The sequence below is a fragment of the Gorilla gorilla genome, chromosome 16, assembly GCF_029281585.2.
Source record: "Gorilla gorilla gorilla isolate KB3781 chromosome 16, NHGRI_mGorGor1-v2.1_pri, whole genome shotgun sequence".
Classification (NCBI taxonomy): Eukaryota; Metazoa; Chordata; class Mammalia; order Primates; family Hominidae; genus Gorilla; species Gorilla gorilla.
The window spans coordinates 49,910,237-49,934,035 of record NC_073240.2 but is presented as its reverse complement, the minus strand read 5'-3'; the positions used below and the strand labels follow the sequence as shown (position 1 = coordinate 49,934,035).

The 23,799-nt window shown below is 37.8% G+C and overlaps 1 long non-coding RNA gene across 1 annotated transcript; it reads left to right on the top strand.

The window, feature by feature from the left end:
- The first annotated feature begins 849 nt into the window (after positions 1–849).
- On the top strand, positions 850–14,623 carry LOC134757314 (uncharacterized). The gene is made up of 2 exons (XR_010131175.1): positions 850–1,645; positions 14,377–14,623. It is a non-coding gene; the product is annotated as an uncharacterized lncRNA (long non-coding RNA).
- The last annotated feature ends 9,176 nt before the right edge of the window (positions 14,624–23,799 follow it).

The window sequence follows — 23,799 nt, the reverse complement described above, 5'->3', positions numbered from 1 at the left end:
GAGAAACATCAAGGATGGCTCTTGGATTTGTTACTGAGTAACTGGTAGACAGTGGTATGATTAAATGAAATGAGAAGACTAAGAAAGTATTTTTTGGTAAAAGAAACAGTGGACAGGGAGCTTGGAAATAAATGAGAGTGGTGTCACAGAAACAGGCATTTCAAACAGTAAGTATTAACTGAATGCTGCTGAGAGGTTAAATAAGGGCAGAGAAGGGCCCTAGGATTTAGCAAGATGCAAGTCTTTGGTAATGTTAATAAGCATTTTCAGTGGAATGATGGAGATGTTCCAGCTCTTCTATTTAACTATGAGTAATTTCATTTAAATAGTCATCCTTAATTTCTCACTATAAATTAAAGGTTTTTTTGTTTTGTTTTGTTTTGTTTTTTGAGACAGAGTTTTGCTATTGTTGCCCAGTCTGGAGTGCAGCAGCACGATCTTGGCTCACTGCAACCTCTGCCTCCCGGATTCAAATGATTCTCCTGCCTCAGCCTCCCGAGTAGCCGAGACTACAGCTGTGCACCACCACGCCCAGCTAATTTTTGTATTTTTAGTAGAGACGTGGTTTCTCCATGTTGGCCAGGTTCTGCATATATGTATATAAATATATATGCGTATATTTATAAGCATTTATATATTTATAAGCATTTATATATAAGCACTGTATATTTATAAGCAGGTTCTGGCCAACATGGAGAAACCCCATCTCTACTAAAGATACAAAAATTAGCTGGGCGTGGTGGTGCACAGCTGTAGTCTCGGCTACTCGGGAGGCTGAGGCAGGAGAATCGTTTGAATGCAGGAGGCAGAGGTTGCAGTGAGCCAAGATCGCGCTGCTGCACTCCAGACTGGGCAACAATAGCAAAACTCTGTCTCAAAAAACAAAATAAAACAAACAAACAAAACTTTATAGTGAGAAATTAAGGATGACTATTTAAATGAAATTACTCTCCTGACCTCGTGATCTGCCTGCCTCTGCCTCCCAAAGTGCTGGGACTATAGGCGTGAGCCGCTGTGCCCGACCTAAAGGTTTTTTTTTAAAGTCCCTTTTTTGGTGGTTGTGGTGGTAGTAAGAACACTAAACATGAGATTTTTAAGTGTACAATAGAGTATTGTTAACTACAGGCACAATGTTATGCAACAGACCTCTAGAACTTTCTCATCTTGCGTAACTGACTTTATACTAATTAATTAGCATCTCCCCATTTCCCCACCCCCCCAGCCCCTGGTAACCATTTTATTCTTTGCTTCAGTGAGTTTGACTATTTTAGATACCTCACATAAATGATCATGCAGTATGTCCTTACCTGAAAGTTGGTTCTTTTTTCCATCTTCTGAATGTTAAGTAGAATAACTTAGGAAATTTTGAAATAAAGCCAACTATAACTCCAGACATTAATAACAAACAGCTTTCTATAAAATGTCTCTTCCTATAAAGTATTTTAAAACCAGTTTGTTTCCTTTCCAACACTGTGTGTGTGTGTGTATTTATATATATTTTATTATTATTATTATTTTTCAGATGGAGTCTCGCTCTTGTTGCCTAGGCTGAAGTGCAGTGGCACGATCTCGGCTCACTGCAGCCTCCGCCTCCCGGGTTCAAGCGATTCTCCTGCCTCAGCCTCCCAAGTGGCTGGAATTACAGGTGTGTGCCACCACGCCCAGCTAATTTTTTAATTTTTAGTAGAGACGGGGTTTTACCATGTTGGCCAGGCTTGTCTTGAACTCCTAGCCTCAGGTTATCTGCCTGGCTCAGCCTCCCAAAGTGCTGGGATTACAGGAGTGAGCCACTGTGCCTGGCCCAACACTGTATATTTATAAGCATTTAACTTTAAAGTTTTTCTTTGATGCCTATTAACTGTAAAATTGTTGAAATCCATTGCTTTACCTAACATTTGTATGTCCCCACAAAAGCTGTCAATTTTTCCTTGTTGATGAAGAATGAATTTTTTATATGTAGACAAAGCCCTTTTGGTTTATCAATTTTTGTGATATCTCAGAATATCATTATAGCTAGATGTTAATATAAAAATCATGAATTATAGAAAAGTTTGGGTTTGTCTAGAAGAAACAAACCAGTTCAAATATAAACAACATTGAAAGATTGTATTTTGAGTAATCTCAAATTCACAGTGGAATAACAATACATCTAAAATTACCATGTTTTATTAGGTTGGTGCAAAAGTAATTGCAGGTTTTGCTGTTGAAGATAATGGAAAAAACTGCAGTTACTTTTGTGCCAACCTAGTATCTGAAAGTACATGCTTGGCTTTACATATTTGAATGCTTATGAAGCAAGAATAATTAAATTTGCAGGCAATCATATCTCAGAAGTAATGGCTATTTCTCCTCAATAGAAAATCAGGAAACAGTTGAGTGAGATTGTGCTTCTGTGGAAAAAATAATGAATTCTAGCAATAGGTTGCTATCTTTTTTTTTTTTTTTGAAAGAGTCTTACTCCGTCACCCAGGCTGGAGTGCAGTGACACAATCTCGGCTCACTGCAACCTCCGCCTCCTGGATTCAAGCAAGTCTCCTGTCTCAGCCTCCCAAGTAGCTAGGATTATAGGCATCTGCCATCACACCTGGCTAATTTTTGTGTTTTTGGTAGAGATGGGGTTTCACCATGTTGGTCAGGCTGGTCTCGAACTCCTGACCTCAGGTGATCCACCCGCCTCGGCCTCCCAAAGTGCTGGGATTACAGTCGTGAGCCACTGTGCCCAAGGTTGCTATCTTAATAGACGCCACTTTCAGCTTCCCAGGAAAGAGGAGTGTGGTAGAGTAGAAAGACCTAGGAAACAGGCAACCTGCATTATATGGTTGACTAAGAATTGAGATCTTGCCACTTAATCTCTCTGGGCTTCATTTTTTTTTACTTGAGTGATTCTTTTTAACCTCAGGTATATAGAACAGAGAAAATCATTATCCTTGTCACCTGGCATAATAGCATGTGTTTTCAGTTTACTTTCCATGTATTTAGTTATGTGTATTTTGAAAAAATAATATACATATGCCTATTTTTAACTTTTTTTTGAGAAGGAGTCTTGCTGTCACGCAGGCTGGAGTGCAGTGGCACAATCTTGGCTCACTGCAACCTCCGCCTCCTGGGTTGCAAGTGATTCTTCTACCTCAGCCTCCTGAGTAGCTGGGATTACAGACATCGGCCACCACACTAGGCTAATTTTTGCATTTTTAGTAGAGACGGGGTTTCACCCTGTTGGCCAGGTTGGTCTCGAACTCCTGACCTCAGGTAATCCACCTGCCTCAGCCTCCCAAAGTGCTGGGATTACAGGCGTGAGCCACTGCGCCTGGCCTTTAATTTTTATAAATGACAAATTTTATTGATAAATAATACTTGTACATATTTATGGGGCATATGTAATATTTTTTACATGCATAGGATGTGTAATGATCAAGTCTGGCTATGTAGGGTATCCTTCACCTTGAGAATTTATCATTTCTATGTGTTGGGAACATTTTCAGTCCTATCTTCTAGCTATTTTAAAATGTACAATACATAGTCATACTACTCCGCTATCGAACGTTAGAATTTATTCCTTCTAACTGTGTATGTATACCCATTAACCAACCTGTCTTCAACCACCCCACATACACACCTTTCTCAGCCTCTGGTATCTATCATTCTAATCTATCTCCATTACATCAACTTTTTTAGCCCTCACATGTGAGTAAGAACATGTGATATTTGTCTTTCTGTGCCTGGCTTATTTCACTTAACATAATGACCTCTGGTTCCATCCATGTTGTGGCAAATTGACAAGGATTTCATTATTTTCTATGGCTGAATAGTATTCGTGTGTGTGTTTTCACACCACATTTTCTTTATTCGTTCATCTGTTGATAGACACGGGTTCTTTTCATATCTTTGCTGTTGTGAATCATTCTACAATAAACACAGGGTGCAAGTATCCCTTTGATGTACTGATTTTTTTCCTTTTGATAAATATTCAGTAGTGGGATTGCTGGATCATATGATAGTTCTCTTTTTAGTTCTTTGAGAAATCACCATACTGTTTTCCATAATGGCTGTACTGACTCACATTCCTATCAACAGTGTATGAGTTCCTTTTTCTCCATCCTTCCCAGCATCTGTTATTTTTGTCTTTTTGATAATAACCATTTTAACTGGTGTAAGAAGATATGTCATTGTGGTTTTGATTTACATTTCTTTGATGTTTAGTGATGTTGCGCATTATTTCATGTACCTGTTGGCCATTTGAATGTCTTTTAAGAAATGTCTATTCATATCCTTTGACTACTTTTTAATGGGAATTTTTTTTTGTACTGTTTAGTTGAGTTCCTTATATATTCTGGATATTAGTCCCTTGTTGGATGAATAGTTTGCATGTATTTTCTCCCATTCAACAAGTTGTCTTTTCACTCTGTTGATTGTTTCCTTGTCATGCAGAAGCTTCCTAGTTTAATATAATCCCATTTGTGTATTTTTGTTTTTGTTGCCTGTGCTTTCAAAGCCTTAACCATAAAATCTTTGCCTATGCCAATCCCCTGAAGCATTTCCCCTATGTTTTCCTCTAGTACTTTCATAATTGCATGTGGTATGTTTTAAGTCTTTAATCCATGTTGAGTAGATATTTGTGTATGGTGAGAGATAGAGGTCCAGTGTCATTCTTCTGCGTATGGATATCCAATTTTCCCAGCACCACTTGTTTATCAGAATATTCTTTTCCCAACATGTGGATTTATTTCTGAGTTCCCTATTTTGTTTCGTTGGTCATTGTATCTGTTTTTTACCAATGCCATGCTGCTTTGGTTGCTATAGCCTTGTAATATTTTTGAGGTCAGGTAGTATAATGCCTCTAGCTTTGGTGGTTTTTGTTTTTGCTCAGGATTGCTTTGGCTATTTGAGCTCTTTTTGGTTTCAAGTGAATGTTAGGATTGTTTTTTCTATTTCTGTGAAAATGACAGTGGCATTTTGATAAGGACTGCGTTGAATCTGTAGGTGCTTTGTGTAGTATGGTCATTTTAACAATATTCTTTAATCCATAAGAATGGATGTCTTTCAATAAGTTCTTTCAATTTCTTTCATCAGTGTTTTGTAGTTTTCCTTGAAAAGGTCTTTCACTTAGTTGGTTAAATTTATCTGTATGTATTTTATTTTATTTTATTTTTATACCTATTGTAAATAGGATTGCTTGGTTGATTTCTTTTTCAAAGAATTTGTTAGTGGTGTATAGAAACACTAGTGATTTTTAAAGTTCATTTTTTATCTTGCAACTTTACTGAATTCGTTTATCAGTTCTAAGAGTTTTCTGGTGGAGTCTTAAGTTTTTCTATGTATAATATGCTGTCTGCAAACAAGGACAAGTTGACTTCCTCTCTTTGAGTTTGGGTATCTTTTATTTTTTTCTCTTGCCTAACTGCTGTGGTAAAACTTCTAGTACTATGTTGAATGACAGTGGTGAAAGTAGGCGTGCTTATCGTGTTCCAGTTTTTAAATAAAAAGCTTTCCATTTTTCCCCATTCAGTATGATGTAAGCTGTGGGTTTGTCATATATGGTCTTTATTATGTTGAGATACTTTCCTTCTGTACCCAATTTCTTCAGAACTTTTGTCATAAAGGGATGTGAAATATTATCAAATGCTTTTTCTGTGTCTTTTGAGGTGATCGTATGGTTTTGTCCTTCATTCTGTTGATGTGATGTTTCACTCTTATGGATCTGCATATGTTATACCATCCTTTCATCCATGGGATAAACCCCATTTGCTAATCGTGTATTATCTTTTGAATGTGCTGTTGGATTTGGTTTGCTAGTATTTTCTTGAGGATTTTTGTGTCTGTTTATCAGGGATATTGGCCTGTAGTTTTCTTGTTTTGTTGTATCCTCTTCTGGTTGTAATATCAGGATGATGCTGGCCTCATAGAATGAGTTAAAAAGAATACCCTCCTCAGCCAGGCGTGGTGGCTCACGCCTGTAATCCCAACACTTTGGAAGGCCGAGGCGGGTGGATCACCTGAGGTTAGGAGTTTGAGACCAGCCTGGCCAACATGGTGAAACCCCATCTCTACTAAAAATTCAAATTAGCTGGGCGTGGCGGCATGTGCCAGTAATCCTAGCCACATGAGAGGCTGAGGCAGGAGGATTGCTTGAACCCAGGAGGCGGAGGCTGCAGTGAGCTGAAATCACACCATTTCACTCCAGCCTTGGTGACAGAGTGAGACTCCAGCTAAAAAAAAAAAAAAAAAAAAAAATTATATATATATATATACACACACACACACATATATATATACACACATATATACACACACACATAAACACATATATATACTCACATATATATATACTCACATATATATGTATACTCACATATATATGTATACTCACATATATATATATACTCACATATATATATTTATATACTCACATATATATATATATATATATATATATATATATATATATATATATATATATAATCATGCCACTGCACTCCAGCCTGGGCAACAGAGTGAGATTTGGTCTCAAAAATAAATAAATACATAAATAAATAAGAATACCCTCCTGAAGTTTTTGGAATAGTTTGAAAAAAAAATTGGTGTTAGTTCTTTTTTTGGAAATTTGGTAGAATTCAGCAATGAAGCCATTCAGTCATGGGCTTTTTTTGTTGTTGAGAGACTTTTTATTACTGATTTATTATTCATTATCAGTCTATTCAGGTTTTCTATTTTTTCCTGATTCAATCTTGGTAGATTGTATATTTCCAGGAATTTATCCATTTCCTCTATGTTTCCCAGTTTGTTCATGATAATCTCTGACAATCTTTTGTGTTTTTGTGGGTATCAGTTGTAATGTCTTCATTTTCTTTTCTAATTTTGAGTCTTCTGTCTTCCTTTTTTTTTTCTTGATTAGTCTAGCTAATAGTGTATTGATTTTATCTTTTCAAAAAGTAAAATTTTTGTTTTATTGATTCTGTATATTTTTATGCTCTATTTTGTTTAGTTATCTAATCTTTATTATTTCTCTCCTGTTAACTTTTGGGTTTGCTTGTTCTTGCTTTTATAGTTCTTTGAGGTACATCATTGGATTGTTTATTGAAATCTTTCTTCTTTGATGTACACATTTATTGCTACAAAATTTCCTCTTGGCAGTGCTTTTGCTATATCCCATAGGTTTTGGTATGTTGTGTTCAATTTTCATCTGTTTCAAGAGCTTTTTAAATTTTTCTCCTTAATTTCTTTCTTGACCTAGTGGTCATTGAGGAGCATGTTGTTTAATTTTTATATATCTGTACAATTTTTAAAATTCCTTTTGTTATTGATACCTGGTTTTATTTCACTGTGGTCTGAGAAAATACTTGATACGATTTCTATTTTTAAAAAATTGTTAAGACTTGCTTTGGGTCCTAGTGTGTGGTCTATCCTGAAAAATGTTCCATGTGCTGATAAGAAGAATGTGTATTCTGGAGCTGTTGGATGAATTGTTCTGTGTATGTCTGTTATGTCCATTTGGTCTATAGTGCACTTTAAATCCAATGTTTCTTTGTTAATTTTCTGTCTATATGATCTGGGTAATGCTGAGAGTGATGTGTTGATGTCCTCAACTATTATTATATTAGAGTCTATCTCATCTCTCCTTTTAGATCTAATAATATTTGCTTTATATATATGAGTGCTTAGGTGTTGGGTACATATATGTTTAGAATTGTCCTATCCTATTGCTGAATTGATCCCTTTGTCATTACATAATGACCTTCTTTGTCTCTTTTTACTATTTTTGACTTAAAGTCTTTTTTATCTGATATAAATAAATATAGCTACTTCTGCTTGCTTTTTTAACCTATTTGCATGGGTGGATATTTTTCCATCCTTTGACTTTTAGACTATATGTGCTTTTATAGATGAGATTAGTTTTTTGTAGGCAGCATATAATTAGGTCATGGTTTTTAAAAAAAAAAATCCATTCAGCCGTCTATATCTTTTAAGTGCAACATTTAATCTGTTCAAATTCAATGTTATTAATGAGTAAGAACTTATTCTTGTCATTTTATTGATTTCTGGTCATTTTATATATCCTTTGTACCTTTCTTCTACTCTTCTTGTTTGTCATTGTGGTTTGGTGGTTTTCTTTATTGGTAAGTTTTGAGTCCTTGCTGTTCCTTATTTGTGTGTTTACCAGTTGATTTTATACATTTATGTGTTTCATGATAGTAGATAATATCCTTTCACTTCTAAGTGTAGGACCCTTCAGAGCACATCTTGTAGGACCAATCTAGTGGTGATGGATCCCCTCAGCTTTTGTTTGTCTGGGTAAGACTTTATTTTTCCTTCATTTATGAAGGATAACTTTGCTGGGTATAGTATCCTTGGCTGATGGTTTTTTTTCTTCCAGCACTTATGTATCATCCAATTTTCTCCCGGCCTGTAAGGTTACCGCTGAGAATCTACTGTTAGTCTGATGGAGATTCCCTCATAAGTGACCAGATGCTTTCTCTTGCTGCTTTAAGAATTATCTCATTGTTTTGCACTTTGACAGTTTGACTATAATGTATGGAGATTTTTTGAATTGTATCTGTTTGGGGATCTCTAAGCTTTCTGAATCTGTATATGTAAATCTCTTGCTAGATGGGAAGTTTTTAGCTATTATCTTGTGAAATAGGTTTTGTATCCCTTTGGTTGACTCTTCACCTTCTGGGACACTGAAATTTTGAATATTTGGTTGCTTTGTGGAGTCCCACGTGTCATGTATGCTTTGTTCATTCTTTTTTATTCCTTAAAAAAATAAATTGGGTTATTTCAAAAGATTTGTCTTCAAGTTCTGAAATTCTTTCTTCTGCTTGTTCTAGTCCATTGTGGAAGCTTTTAATTGTAGTTTTTATTTCATTCAATGAATTCTGCAATAATTTTTGTTTAGTTCTTTTTTATGATATCTATCTGTTGGCTAAATTTCTCATTCATATCCTGAATTGTTTTTCTTATTCTTTATATTGTTTATCTGTGTCCCTCTGTATCTCACTGATACTTTTAATATCATCATTTTGAATTCTCTTTCTGGGATTTCATAAATTTCTTTTTCATTGGGATCTGTTGTTGGGGAATTATTACGTTCCTTTGCAGGTGTCATATCTCTTTGCTTTTTCGTGTTTCTGTGTCCTTACATTGATACCTGTGCATCTGGTATAATAGTCACTTCTTCCTCTTAGAGGAGGACTTTTTCCTGATGATATATCTGTAATGTTTGTTGGGTAGGACACTTTGGCTTTGATTATGGGTGTGAGAAGTAGTATAGGGTCTGTATGATTTATTTGGCTATAAACAGCATCTGTGGTGTATGTATGTGATTTCCTCAGTGGCTTAGGGTGTGGTTGTTAGTGGAGGCTCTGGTGAAATTTTACTGGGAACAGAGACACCAGGTAGACTACTCCACTGGCCCCAGTGGTGGCCATGGAAGGCTGGACATGCCTGTCCTTGGGCCCCAGGACAGCATGCACTGGCACTTGTGTTAGTTGCTTCAGGTGGGTCGTTTCTTGGGCCTTCTGCCACCTTGCTTGGGTGCCAGCAGTGGCATTGGTGGCCTGGTGTGTGCGCAGGTTGTTGAGCTCCTGGGCAGTGGGTGGTACGTGAACAATGGCAGTGGTAGTGACAGAACAGCTCCCTGGCTCCCAAGTGGTTCACACTGGTGTTGGAGGTGGCTGCAACAGGTACTCAGGCCCTCAGGTGATGCATTCAGGTGGGTGCCAACTGTGGTGGTAGTGGCAGGTTGGGTGGTCCCATCCTTAGGACCCTGGGAAGAGTGCTCAGGTGCCAGTGATGATGGATGAGGCAGGGTGATCCCAGGCCCCAGATGACATTCTCAGGCACTGGCCAGAGGGTGGAGCTGGGCTGGGCAGACCTGTCCTCAGGTCCCTCAGTGGTACATGTGGGCATTGGCTATTGTTGGCAGAGGCAGAGTGACCCCCAGGCCCCTGTGGGGATGGCAGGGTTGCTTTCAGTGGTAGCCAGCAGAAAGCAGGTGGCTGGGTAGCACATGATTTGGCCTCAGAGTATGGCTGTGGATAGGATAGCCTGTCCTCATGGCACTCATAAATATGCCACAGCGCTGCTTCTGGGGACAACAGGATTATTGGCATTGGCTCCCACTTCAGCCCTGGCAGCAGTAGCCAGCAGTGGCAGTGGCTGTAGGCAGGGCATGTCAGTGGGACTCCAGGAATGTGGAGATGCAGAGACTGTTGGGCCCCATGGCAGGAGGCAGTCTGGTGGAGACTGAGCTCTCAGTATCCTGCCATGTTGTAGCTACTTAGGACTCATAGGGATGCGTGGGACCTAGCATGAGTTTCCTCTTTGGAGCAAGGGTGTTGTGTGGTATGGTCTCCAGGCAGTTCCCTATGTTAGTCTCAGGGCCTGTGAAGGTAAGGGACTCTTCCTTTGTCTAGGACTGTGGGAGTCCTCCATAGGAATGTGGACCACGGGTGGTCTCTCCGTCTCTCACTTACCCTTTCTCCACATTGAGCAGCCTCTTTAGGCTACCAGCCAATCCTAGCTGAGCAGGCTGCCTTGATTCCCTCTCCTTGTTTGCCTTAGGTGTTTCCTGTTACTTCTCTGTTGAATTCTAGTTTTCTTTCTTAGATTATCCATTCAAAGTGTGATTATCTACTTGCTATTTTGGTTCTTCTTTGTGGAGGAGACAAGTATCAAATGCCTCTACTCAGTCCTCTTGAACCCGTCCCTTTAACACTCTCAATACCTTTTTAGACTATGCTTTTATCCATGTTATTTTTAAATCTGGTTTATTACTTCTGACTGTTGTTTTGTCACTTATATCTCATATGCATGCCGCAATTTACATATTTATCCTGTGATAGACATCTATGGAGGTTCCTTCCAGATCCTTACTACATAAATAATTCTGTGATGAACACTTTATCCTTATCTCCTTATGTACCTGTGCAAAACTTATTCTGGCATGTGTATCTGGAAATACTGGGTCTTAGGGCATAGTACTTAATTTCACCAAGTACTGCCAGATAACTCATCAAAATGGCTGTATCATTTATGTTCCCACCAGTAGTGCATGAGGGTTCCAGTTTTCTTTTATCCTTGACAGCCCTTGATAATATCTAACTTCGGTATCTTATTGTTATTTTAAATGCACATTTTTATTACTAATGAGCTTGTACATCTCTTCATAAATTTATTAGCCATTTAGTTGTCCCCTTCTATGGACTGTCTACTCTTCACAATCTGTTATTGGCTTATTTTTACTGATCTATGTCAGGTCATTTGTGTATTCTAGATATTAAACTCTTATCTGTCTTATTTTAGATTTGCAACTATTCTCCGAAGCATTGTCTCTTTTGTCCTTATTGAACATAACGCTTTCATTCTAATGATAAGTCTATCGTTTTTCCTCCTCATCATCCATGCTTTTTAAGAACTCATTTAAGAAATATTTTCCAATACAGAAGTGTTGTTTTATAGTTTCCCTTTTATATTTAAATCTTTATTTGGAGTTTATTATGGTATATGATTTGAGGTAAGCATCAAGCTTTTCATTTCTTTGTAATGAAGCACATTTTCTCCATTTCATCTACTAAATTACTATTCCCCACTGATTTGTGATGCTACCTTTTTTAACTACCACTTCTACAAAGGCAAGAGGTATATTTCTGGGTTCTGTGGTCTAGTTCTATTTGTTTCCTCACCAGTGCCACGTTGTGTTTTTATTACTGAGCTGAGTGATGTCTTCATTACAGGAGAATCTCTCCACCCAATTTTTTGCTCATTTTGAAATTTATTTTAGTATTCATGTATCTTTATCTTTATTTTTCTGTATCAATTTTGCCATCAGTTTGTCAAGTTTCTTTAAGGTACTGTGGAGTTTCAATTGGAATTACATTAAATTCAGAGATAGATTTGTTTCCTTTTATGTGAATTTTATGTGACTCTTGTTTTTAGTTTTTTTCACTATAAAGATTTTGAGCATTCTTTGTTATATTAATTTCAAAATCTTTATAGCTTATGATCTGTTATTTTCTAAAATATTTTCTAGTTCTTATTGAAATAGAAGAATGATATTGATAATTTGCATACTGGTTTTTATGTTTACCAACCTTGCTGAACCTTATTTATCAATAGTTGGTCTTTGATTCACGTGTGGATGTGTGTGTTTGAGACGGAGTCTCACTCTGTCGCCCGGGCTGGAGTGCAGTGGTGTGATCTTGGCTCACTGCAACCTCCGCCCCCTGGGTTCAAGCGATTCTCCTGCCTCAGCCTCCCAAGTAGCTTGGATTACAGGCACGTGCCACCATGCCCAGCTAATTTTTTGTATTTTTAGTAGAGAAGGGGTTTTACCGTGTTAGCCAGGATGTTCTCAATCTCCTGACCTCGTGATCCGCCCACCTCAGCCTCCCAATCACCTGTGTTTTGATGTGGATAATCATGTCAAAAATACACACACACATTTATTTGTAAGCATCTCAAGTTTCTCCATTAGGCGTGAAGTTCGTTATCAGTTTTGAGGAGTTAGCATTCTTTAAATTACAAAAATTCTCTTCTGTTTTTTTGTCTTTTAAAAGCTCTTTAAAAATCATAAGTAGGTTTTATGAAAATAGGTTTTATGAGCTATATAAAATATTCCTCGACCTAATAAGATGAACATGTGTGTTCACATAGTGGGTTACATGATGTTAAATCATCCCAACATTCTGGGATAAACTCAGACTGATGATTATATCTTCCTTTTCAATACAATTTTGCATTTAATAGCCAACATTTTATTTAGAGGTTTGCCACCTATGATTTTAAGTAAAATTGGGCTATAATTTTCTCTTCTTGGACCGTCTTTCGTTGGTTTAGTTATCAAGGTTATTTTACATCATAAAATGAATAGGCAGCTTTCACTCTTTCTGTTTATTATAACAATATATAATATACATTATTATATTACATATAATATGTAGCATATTATACACATACATTATCATATTATATGTATATGTATATATGTATAATATGTATACATATAATATGTATAATATATGTGTATATGTATAATATATATATACATATAATATGTATAATATGTTCTTGAAAGAACTCACTTGTAATGCTGTTTGGACTAAGACATTTCAGAGATAGTAAGATTTTTAAATTAATCTTGCAATTTCTTTAATGATTATTCATCCTTTCAAAAACTTATCTTGTGCTATTTTGGCATTTTATTTGTTTTCAGAAATGTACCTGATTTATATCAGTCTTCAAATTTATCAGGATATAGTTTGTGATTTTTTATTTTTAGTATCCATTATATTTATGATTATTCCCTTTTTGTTCTGTATTTGTTTATTATGTCTATCTTATTAGTCTTTCTAACTTTCCAGTTTGGGGCTCATCTTTATTATGTTTTTTGTTCTCTTACTGATTTTTGCCCTGATCTGTATGACTTCCTTTATTCTCATTTCTTTAAATATATATTCTGTGGCTCCTTTTCTAGCTTCTTGAATTGAATCATTTTTAAATTAAATTATAGTAAATTTGCTCAAAACTATATGAAAATCCTCTTTGGTATTTTCCTTATATAGATCTGCTGATAATAAATTCTTCTGGTACTTATTGGTCTGAAAATGTCTTTATTTCATCTTCATTTTTGAAGAATATTTTCACTGGGTATATAAATCTAAGTGTGCTATTATTTCCTTCCAGCACATCAAAAATATTTTACTATCTTGTGGTTTTTATTGTTTCTTTTGAGGAGTCAACTGTCAATCTAATTGTTTTGCCTTTGAAAATTAACTGTCTTTTTATCTTTAGCTGCTTTGAAGATGTTCTGTTTGTCTTTGGTTTTCCACAATTTTACTGTGATGTACCTAGATGTGGACTTTTAAAAATGCATCCTCTTGGCATCCTTTGGGTCTCTTGAATCTACAGATTGATATCTCTCACCAGTTATAGCAGAATATCAGATATTGTCTCCTTGGGTATTGCTTCTGCCACATTTTCTCTCTTCTTTTTTTCTGAAACTCCAAATAAGCATATATTAGACCTTTTCATTGTATCCTATGTCTCTAACCTTAATTTTTTTGTTTGTTTGTTTGTTTTTTGCCTTTATATGCTTTATTTTGGATTTTCATTTGCCTTTTTTTAATATTGTCACTTAGCTCTGTGTAATCCATTATTAAATTTATATTGGTTTTGTATTGTCACTTAGCTATGTGTAATCCATTATTAAGCCCATTGTAGTGAGTTGAATAATGTCACCCCAAAATTCATGTATACTAAGACCTCAGAATGTGACCTCATTTGGAAGCAGCATCTTTGCAGATGTAATTAAAGATCTTAAGATGAAAGCATCCTGGTTTTAGGATGGGCTCTAAATTCAATGATTGGTTTCTTTATAAGAGAAAGGAGTGGAAGATTTGGACACAGACACACAGAGAAGAGGTCAAAGTGAAGACAGAACCAGAGATTGGAGTTTTGCTGCCATAAGCCAAGAAACCAAGAGCCAAGAAACACCAGAAGGTAGGAGAAAGGCAAGGAAGAACTTCCCCTCTAAAGCCTTCAAAGAAAATATAACCCTGCCAGCACCTTGATTTCAGACTTCTGGCTCCAGAACTGTGAGAGAATAAACTTCTGTTGTTTTAAGCTACCAGGTTTGTGGTAGTTTGTTCTAGCAGTCCTAGGAAACAAATGTCCCTATCTATGAAGTTATTTTCCAACATTTACGGGAAATTCCTTTGAGCCAATTTGTCAATCAGTCATACACACCTTTGTTTTGTGTGTGTTTCTGTTTAAAAACAACTTATTTAATGTATATTATTGATTCATTAAGGTTGACCTCATGGCCAACAGCACTATAACTCATGCCTGAACATAGCTTACCTAACACACATATTTTCTCCATAAGATACAGCCTTCCTGCACTTAGGAACACTAGACAGCACTTCAGCACTATGTTTTGAGGGCCATTAAATAGCAAAGTCACCAACACAAAGCCCAAAAATGCAAAAACTGTGGCACTAAATAGGTTGCAAGAAGAACAGTTGTGTATATTCTGAGAGCTGAAACTAGAAGACAGAGCATCAGTCCCAGCTCAGAATGTGCGCTTTGGGTTACTCACATTTTTCATTACTCTTTGCAAATGTATGTTCATGAATGACTGTGAAAGCACCAGAAATATTGATTTTCTGGTTACAAATACATTTTAATGAGTAGGTGAATTCTCAAATATGAAATCTGCAAACAATGAGAGTCAAGTGTGCAACTAATCCAGGTATGCATTAAACTTCCAGCTGGGAGCTGAAAGTCAGATTTTATATAATGTCAAATATGAAGCTATGGTACTATATGGAGTTTGAATACCATTCGTTGCAGAAAATGATGTAACATTTTCAACAAATTGACTTTCCATGGTTTCTCACAGCTAGCTGCCTAAAGCCCCCACTTTAATGCGTCTTCTATATTGTGCTATCTGGTTTTTTGTTTGTTTTTGGTTTTTTTGGTTTTTTTTTGAGACAGAGTTTCGCTCGTTGCCTAGGCTGGAGTGCAATGGCGTGATCTCAGCTCACCGCAACCTCCGCCTCCTGGATTCAAGTGATTCTCCTGCCTCAGCCTCCTGAATAGCTGGGATTACAGACATGCACCGCCATGCCTGGCTAATTTTGTATTTTTTTTTTTTTTAGTAGAGATGGGGTTTCTCCATGTTGGTCAGGCTGGTCTCGAACTCCCAACCTCAGGTGATCCACCCGCCTCAGCCTCCCATAGTGCTGGGATTATAGGCGTGAGCCCCCGTGCCCAGCCTACATTGTGCTATCTTAACCCAAGTAAAAGGACACCTCCCTTCTTTCCTTACTTGTTTCTCACCTTTCCCTGATAGGCTATTCCCTTGCCCTGTTACACACTTTTCTTTAACAGAGTCCCAGCTCTCTCTCCTTGTCTCCAGTGACACAGGTTTGGGGTCTACCATCACCACCACCATCATGCCTTATTTGCTTATAATGCAGCAAAAAAAAAGGGGTGACTGCTGAGCAGATAGCTTGGCTTAGATGAAATCTGGAACATTTGTTATAATAGTCAAAAGCTAAAACTAATCCAAACAATTCAATAATCTTACCATGAGTCTTCTATCCTGTTTTTTCTCCAGGTACTTGTCAATAATGTGTATTTTATACTTGTGCCAGGGACAGAATCCAGACAGTTTCCTCTTTCCTGTGACTTTGAATCAATATATTTAAGGGTTTGATTTTTTTACTTCTTATTCTTTTTTTTTTTTTTTTTCCTTTGAGACAAGGTCTCACTCTGTTGCCCAGGCTGGAGTGCAGTGGCATGATCATGGCTCACTGTGACCTCGGCCTCCCAGCCTCAAGAAATCCTCCCAACTCAGTTTCCCGAGTAGCTGAAACTATAGGTGCACACCACCACACCTGGCTAGTGTTTGTATTTTTTGTTTGTTTGTTTTTGTAGAGATGGGATCTCACTATGTTGCCCGGGCTGGTCTCAAACTCCTGGCCTCAAGCAATCCTCCCACCTCAGCCTTTCAAAGTGCTGAGATTATATGCTTGGGCCACCGTGCCCAGTGCAAGGGTTTGGTTTTTTTATAGTGCTTCTATTTGGGAAATCAGGCATAGAGGAATAGATTATAAGATGGTTTTGAAAAATACAAAGAAACCCAGATGAGACCTGCAGATTCACAGTGACAGAAGACATATTTTTGCAACTTCCTTTTGAATCTCTTTTGCAAAGAGTCCTGTCCTCATTTAGCCCAGACCATAAGAAAGGCTATAACAGACACTGTCATGTTAGTTGAAAGCAGGAAATTTATATTGGCCAGTGATTTCTTCCTGTAAGCCTGAACAAAGTAAAGCTTCACGCTCCATAAACTCTTCTCATGCTACCCGTATATATAGGTTCACTCACTGTCCATAGAGCAGTTAAAAATGATCGTTGTTTGGGCAGAGAAGGTACAAGTTTTTGGATTATTTTATTTTGTAGAGCAAAATATTTACTGAATACAGCTGCAGGGGAGGTTATAACAATCTCCATAACTTAGAGAGGACTCTGTCAATAAAATGGCATTTTGTCTTGTCTTCACCAAGACTCCTATTTTTGGAAGGGTTTTCCTTAATTTTTAGAATGCTTTTCTTAGTTTGAAGCTTTTGGGAGGTCTCTTAGTGACTTCATTCTCTGGTTTAGGTCACTTATGACTATAACCCCATATCAAGAGACTTCTTACCAAGATATTTTAATTTTTCACTAGTTAAATGTCCATTTTTGTGTAAGAGTGTATGACATTTAATTATGAGCAAGTTATTTGGCTTTTCTGTCATAATATCCAAGAGTCAGAGTGAGGGCACAGGACAAAAAGCAAAGTACTTAGAAATGTGCTTTCAGTCAATATAGGGATGGGGGTTCCATTACTAGTATGATACAGCTACAGCCCTAGAGTCATTATTCTGACTCAGTGAAGGAAAAACACTGAGCAGAATTGGGTGTAGCAGCGTAGATACATCCAGATACTAAATGTGGCTAGAACCTCTGAGTCAGAAGTTTCTTCTGGATTGAGCTCCACTGGGTTACCTCATTTTAGTAAAAATGCTGTAGCTCAAACCCCCACATTTATGGAATAACCCTGGGAATACTTGGAGGTAATTCTTCATGGTATTACCCATGAAGAGATCCTGGTTCTCTACATGAATTAGCCTGTAGGTGTCATAATGTGGTTTTTTTTTGTTTTGTTTTTTGTTTTTTTGTTTTTGAGACAGAGTTTCAGTCTTGTTGCCTAGGCTGGAGTGCAATAGCACGATTTTGGCTCACCGCAACCTCCACTTCCCGGGTTCAAGCAATTCTCCTTCCTCAGCCTCCCGAGTAGCTGGGATTACAGGCATGTGCCACCACGCCCGGCTAATTTTGTATTTTTAGTAGAGACGGGGTTTCTCCATGTTGATCAGGCTGGTCTCGAACTCCTGACCTCAGGTGATCCACCCACCTCAGCCTCCCAAAGTGCTGGGATTACAGGCGCGAGCCACTGAGCCCGGTGTCATAATGTTTTAATAGTTACGTGCACACACATATATTTATTTTTTATCTGTTATGTTTGTCTTTTATCTTGAAAGACAATCTCAGATGACATTTCTTACTCCTTCTCCTTAAATTATTTCTATAGTTTTGAGGCCTACTATTAATCTGGCAGTGTAATTTTTTTTTCTGTATGCATTTTCATATGGCTTAGAAAATTACTCTGCAAATAATACCTGTTCATTGGTAAAAAACTCAAGGTACACAGGATATATCATGAAAAGCAAAAGAATCAGGCCAGGCGCGGTGGCTCACGCCTGTAATCCCAGCACTTTGGGAGGCTGAGGCAGATGGATCACCTGAGCTCGGGAGTTCGAGACCAACCTGACCAACATGCAGAAACCCTGTCTCTGCTAAAAATACAAAATTAGCCAGGTGTGTATGCCTGTAATCCCAGCTACTCGGGAGGCTGAGGCAGGAGAATTGCTTGAACCCGGGAGGCGGAGGTTGCGGTGAGCTGAGATTGCGCCATCGAACTCCGGCCAGGGCAACAACAGTGAAACTCTGTCTCAAAAAACAAGAAAAAGTAAAAGAATCTTGACCTTAGATACAATCATTATCAGTAGATTATTTTCTGTCCTTCCAGAAACTCTCTGTGCATATAAAAAAATACAGTTTTTGCATAAGTGGGGTCCAACTAAATGTTCTGCCACTTGCTTTGTATCTAATGTGTATATTTTAAATTGATATAAAGAAGGCACAGCAAGACAGGGCCCATCATACAGTATGACATTTCACAACATTGTATTCTTTTATTCTTGACTACAACGTAATGTGCCTTTAAAGTGACCTTTTGTTTTAGTATGTATGGAAGGAACACAAGAGTTTTACAATAAACAATATCTTACAATAATGACTCATTATTTGGAGGAAAAAAAACCTAGCAAATATCTTGGGAAAATGTCATCGTGCATCTGGTGGTCAGCAAACTTGGAGTGAGATTCCTGTCTAGTTCTGTGGCATTCCATATTCAGTCTCACAAAGAATGGGATTGTGAGAAAACTCATTTTACCAGTGGGATGTTTCACAAAAATTTTTTTGACCAAGATACTCCCACCATTCTCAAGACCTATAATCTAGTTAGATTTGTAAATGGAAAGCTTAATGCTTATTATTTTTAGCACTGCAAATGTTTCCACTTTTGGCTTTTAGAAAAACAACTTCCACCAGTTAATTTTCAGGCCTACTGTGTGCCAAGCTATGATGAATGCTTTTGATATGTCATTTAATCTTCACTGCAACCTATGAGGTAAATACTGTTCTTTTCTGATTTCCTTTCTGTTAACAAAACAAAGGCACACAAAGGTTAAATAATGTGTTCAAGACCACATCACTAAGTGGAGAAGCTGAGCTTGAGACCAAGATTAGTGTAACTCCAGAGGCCGCATGCTAACCTCTGTGCTACCTAACTTCTCTTGTGCAGTATTTTGTCCCTTCTCTTCCCACCTATTGCCCTTGCACTGTTGGTGCACCCTACTCAGCACGTCTGCAGTGTTAGCTGAAACAGCATATTGCCTTTACCTTTTATTTGTTTCTTTTGAATCTCCCTTCTAGAAAGCCCTGTCATTCAGCTCAGACCACCCTAGTACAAGAAGGGTCAGCAGACACTGCCTATTAAACTGAAAGCAGGGAGTTCACATCGGCCAGGTGGTCTCTTTCTGAAACTGGAACAAAGATAACCATCAAATGTGTATCAACTCTGTATGCTACATATGCCTGTTTATAAAACACTGGCTTTTAGTATGACCTACATCCACAAAATAGTGGAAAATTAGTGTAACTCGGTAGTAGAATATGTTACAGAGAAATTCACCTTACCTGGTCATGAGTCTTCTCCTGGGCTTCAGCAATCTGAATTTCAATTCTCTCTCTTAACTGTCATACTTCTGATTCTCCTTCCTATCTACCCAGTCTTTTCTCTCACAAACTTATGTTGTAAGCATGTTCTTTTTCTTCTGCATTTGCATCCTTGAAATACTGTTTCATAGATGCTCACAGGCATGTGCAAGTGGGGAAGGGTGAATGAAAGTACATATAGTGGAGTGTCTTGGTGTGTATGTGTATGGATGAGCAAATGGTATATTTGTGTGCCCAATTCACTCTCTGATATATGCTCTGGTATATGTTCAATAAATATGATAAATAAGTGCTAATAAAGACACAAAATTCCTTTTCTATAACAGAAATGTGGTAGTAGAGCTAGGGAATTTCTCTAAGGCTGTCTCTGTCCCTCACTAGCTAACCTGTGCCCTAGTCAAGGCTTGCAACGTCTCTTGTCTTGATCCTTACGTAGAGCTTCCAGATTAGTCCCCTAAGCTTTCCTCTTTCAATTCATCCTAGTAGCCAATATCAGATTTGTCTCCCCAAAATTCTCTAATTGATAACCTACATATTATGAGCTGAATTATGTTGCTCCCCCTACCCCCACCAGATTCATATGTTGAAGCCCTAACCCTTAATGGGAATGTATTTGGAGATAGGGTCTCTAAGAAGGTAATTAAGGTTAAATGAGGTAATAAGAGTGGGTTCCCAATCCAATAGTATCGGTGCCCTTGTAAGAAAAGAAAGACAGACCAGAGTTTTTTCTCTTTATGCCAGCACAGAGGAAAGGCCATGTGAAGACAAGCGAGAAACAATTATCTATAAGCAGAGAAGAGAGCCTTCACCAGGGACTAAATTAGTTCATACCTTGATATGGAACTTCTAGCCTCCAGGACTGTGAAAAAATAAGTTTCTGTTGTTTAAAGCATCCAGTCTACGTTATTTTCTTGTGGCAACCCTACCAGACTAATATACTAGGGTAACTCCCTATTTTTCTGACTCTAGACTCCTGTATACCCCCTACCAAATCCAATCCTACCATAGTTGCCCATCATCTCCAACTTGGCATTCTCTGCAGTCAAGTATGGCTCTTCAGTGTTTCCTGAACACTACCTTTTGTTCATGGTGGCTCCTGCTTCAAAATAAGACCATGCCAATAGATTATTTCAACAGCCTCCCAGTTGGTCTCTGTGCCTTTCCCCTTCAGTTTATCTTCAGTCTACTCCTAGAACAGCTGCCAAGTGATTCTATTAAAGCATGTCCAAATATCTTACTCCCCTGTCCAAAACCTCCCACTGGATTCCCATCTCACTCAGAGTAGAAGATCATATTCTTAAAATGGCCCCCAAGGCCCTGCCCAAAAAGTTCTCCCATTGTCTTTCTGACCTGATCACCTACTACTTACTTTCTTGTTCATTTCGCCCCTGCCATATTCGTCTTCTTGCAGTTTCTCCAACCTGCCAGGCACATCCCTCCTCAGGCTGTTGCACTTGCTGTTTTCTGAGTCTGGAATACTATTTCCCCTGGACAGCCACATGACTGCTTCCTTCATTTCTTCAGCCGTTTGCTCATATATATCACCTTCTAAGAGACATGGTCCCTGACCAACCTATTTTAATTTGCACACACACATTCCACTTTATGCTTTATTTTTCCATGGCCACCATCTGTCATACTATTTATTTTACTTTATTTTTTCTTATTTTCATGTCCTTAGAATGTAAGCTCTCTGAGGGTAGAGATTTTGTCAGCTTTGTTCATTGCTATGTGTCCAGTGACTAGAACAGTGCCTGACTGTTCAAGAAAAACAAATTAAATGAATCCCAGGGCTTTTGCCTTCCTTTTCCTGTCTGATTTAATTTTTCTGGTTTACTATCCCAAACCATAGTATCTGATCAGACATCAATTGTTCTGTTTAACATGTGCTTGTTTTTTTTTAATCTTCCCAGCCAAATTGTAACTTTCTTGAGGGCAAAGACAACATAGGATTAATTTTCTGCAATCCACAGCTCCTAGCAGAGTGCTGGGCATGTAGTCAACATTCATTAGATTCTTGATGATTAGATTCTATCTACAGTAAACTAGAGTCTTTCAAGGTGAGGCTGCCTATTGGATAACTATAAAAAATTTCCAAAGGGGCAGACAACTAGGCTAAAGGTATACTTCCTTCTTGAACACTCAAATTCTTTATTATAGAGATTTTCATAGCCCGGAAAAGCCAAGCAAAGGGTCCGTTGTTTATTGGGAGCTTAAGGAAATATGAAGGATGCACAAGAATCATCAATAATTTATCAGGTGATGTCTTGGGCCAATACAAGTATGGTTATAACTTTTGTAATAGTCTGTCTCCTCAGTCACCAGCTAAATCTGCTGAGAAAAGGATGAAAAAGCCAGATCCAGCTGTCTATCTAAAGGCCAAGAGGCATACTTTAAGTTCTAGGGTGGAGTTCTAGAAGCTAATATATACTTACAGAAAAGGGCCAGAAAAAAATGTTAATGTAGCCACTTTGGAAAACAGTTTGGCAGTTTCTCAAAAAGTTAAACACAAAGTTGCTGTATGGCCCAGTGTTTCATACCTGAGTATCTACAAACAAGAGAAATGGAAACATATGTACACGCAGAAACTTGTACACAAATGTTCATAACAGTATTATTCATAATAGCCCCCAAATAGAAACAACCTAAATGTCCATCAATAGAGGAATGAATAGATAAAATGTAGTTTGTTCATATGATAGAATACAGAGCGATAAAAGAAAATAAATTGATACATGCTACCTGGATGAACCTCAAAAACACTATGTTAAGTGAAATAAGCCAGACACAAATAACCACATGTTGTATGAATCTATTACATAAAATGTTCAGAAAAGTAATAGAGACAGAAAGTAGATTAGTGGTTGCTTGGTGCTGTGGCTGAGGGGGAGGAGCATTAACTATAAATGAACATGAGGATTCTTACTGGGGTGAAGAGAATGTTATAAAACTGATTTATGATGATGCCTGTGCCACTTGGTAGAGTTATTAAAAACCATTGATTTGGCCAGGTGCAGTGGCTCACACCTGTAATCCCAGCATTTTGGAAAGCCAAGGCGGGCGGATCACTTGAGGTCAAAAATTCGAGACCAGCCTGGCTAACATGGTGAAACCTTGTCTCTACTAAAAATACAAAAAAAGATTAGCCAAAGGTCGTGGTGTGCACCTGTAATCCCAGCTGCTCAGGAGACTGAGGCACAAGAATCGCTTGAACCCAGGAGGCGAAGGGTGCAGTGAGCTGAGATGACGCCACTGCACTCCAACCTGGGTGACAGAGCAAGATTCTGTCTCCAAAAGAAAAAAAAAAAAAAAACCAACAACATTGATTTGTACACTTGAAATGAGTGAATTTTATGATAGAGCCTCATTCTGTTGCCCAGGCTGGAATGCAATGGAGTGATCATAGCTCACTGTATCCCTGATCTCCTGGGCTCAAGCGAGCCTCCCGCTTCAGCCTCCCCAGTAGCTATAGGTGTGTGCCTGGCTAATTTGAAAAAAACTTTTTTTTTCTGTAGACAGGAGTCTTGCTATATTGCCTAGGCTGGTTTCCAAACACTTGGGCTCAAGCAGTCCTCCCACCTTGGCCTCCCAAAGCACTGGAATTACAGGTGTGAGTCATAACGCTTAGCCTAAAATAGTTTTTTTAAAAAGTTAATATTACCTTTTTTCTGCTTGTAAAAGGAATGCATACTCAGAAAGTACAGAAAAGCATAGAAAAGAAAATAATCAATACCTATCTAGAGATTAAAAATTAGCTATTTCTTTCTGGTCTTTTTTTAAAAAATGTGTGTGTTTTACATAGTTGATACCATTCTCTGTGTGCAATTTTATATCCTGATTTTCTGACTATTATACGATAAGCATTTACCTTCTTCATCAAAGCCTTTTGATAAA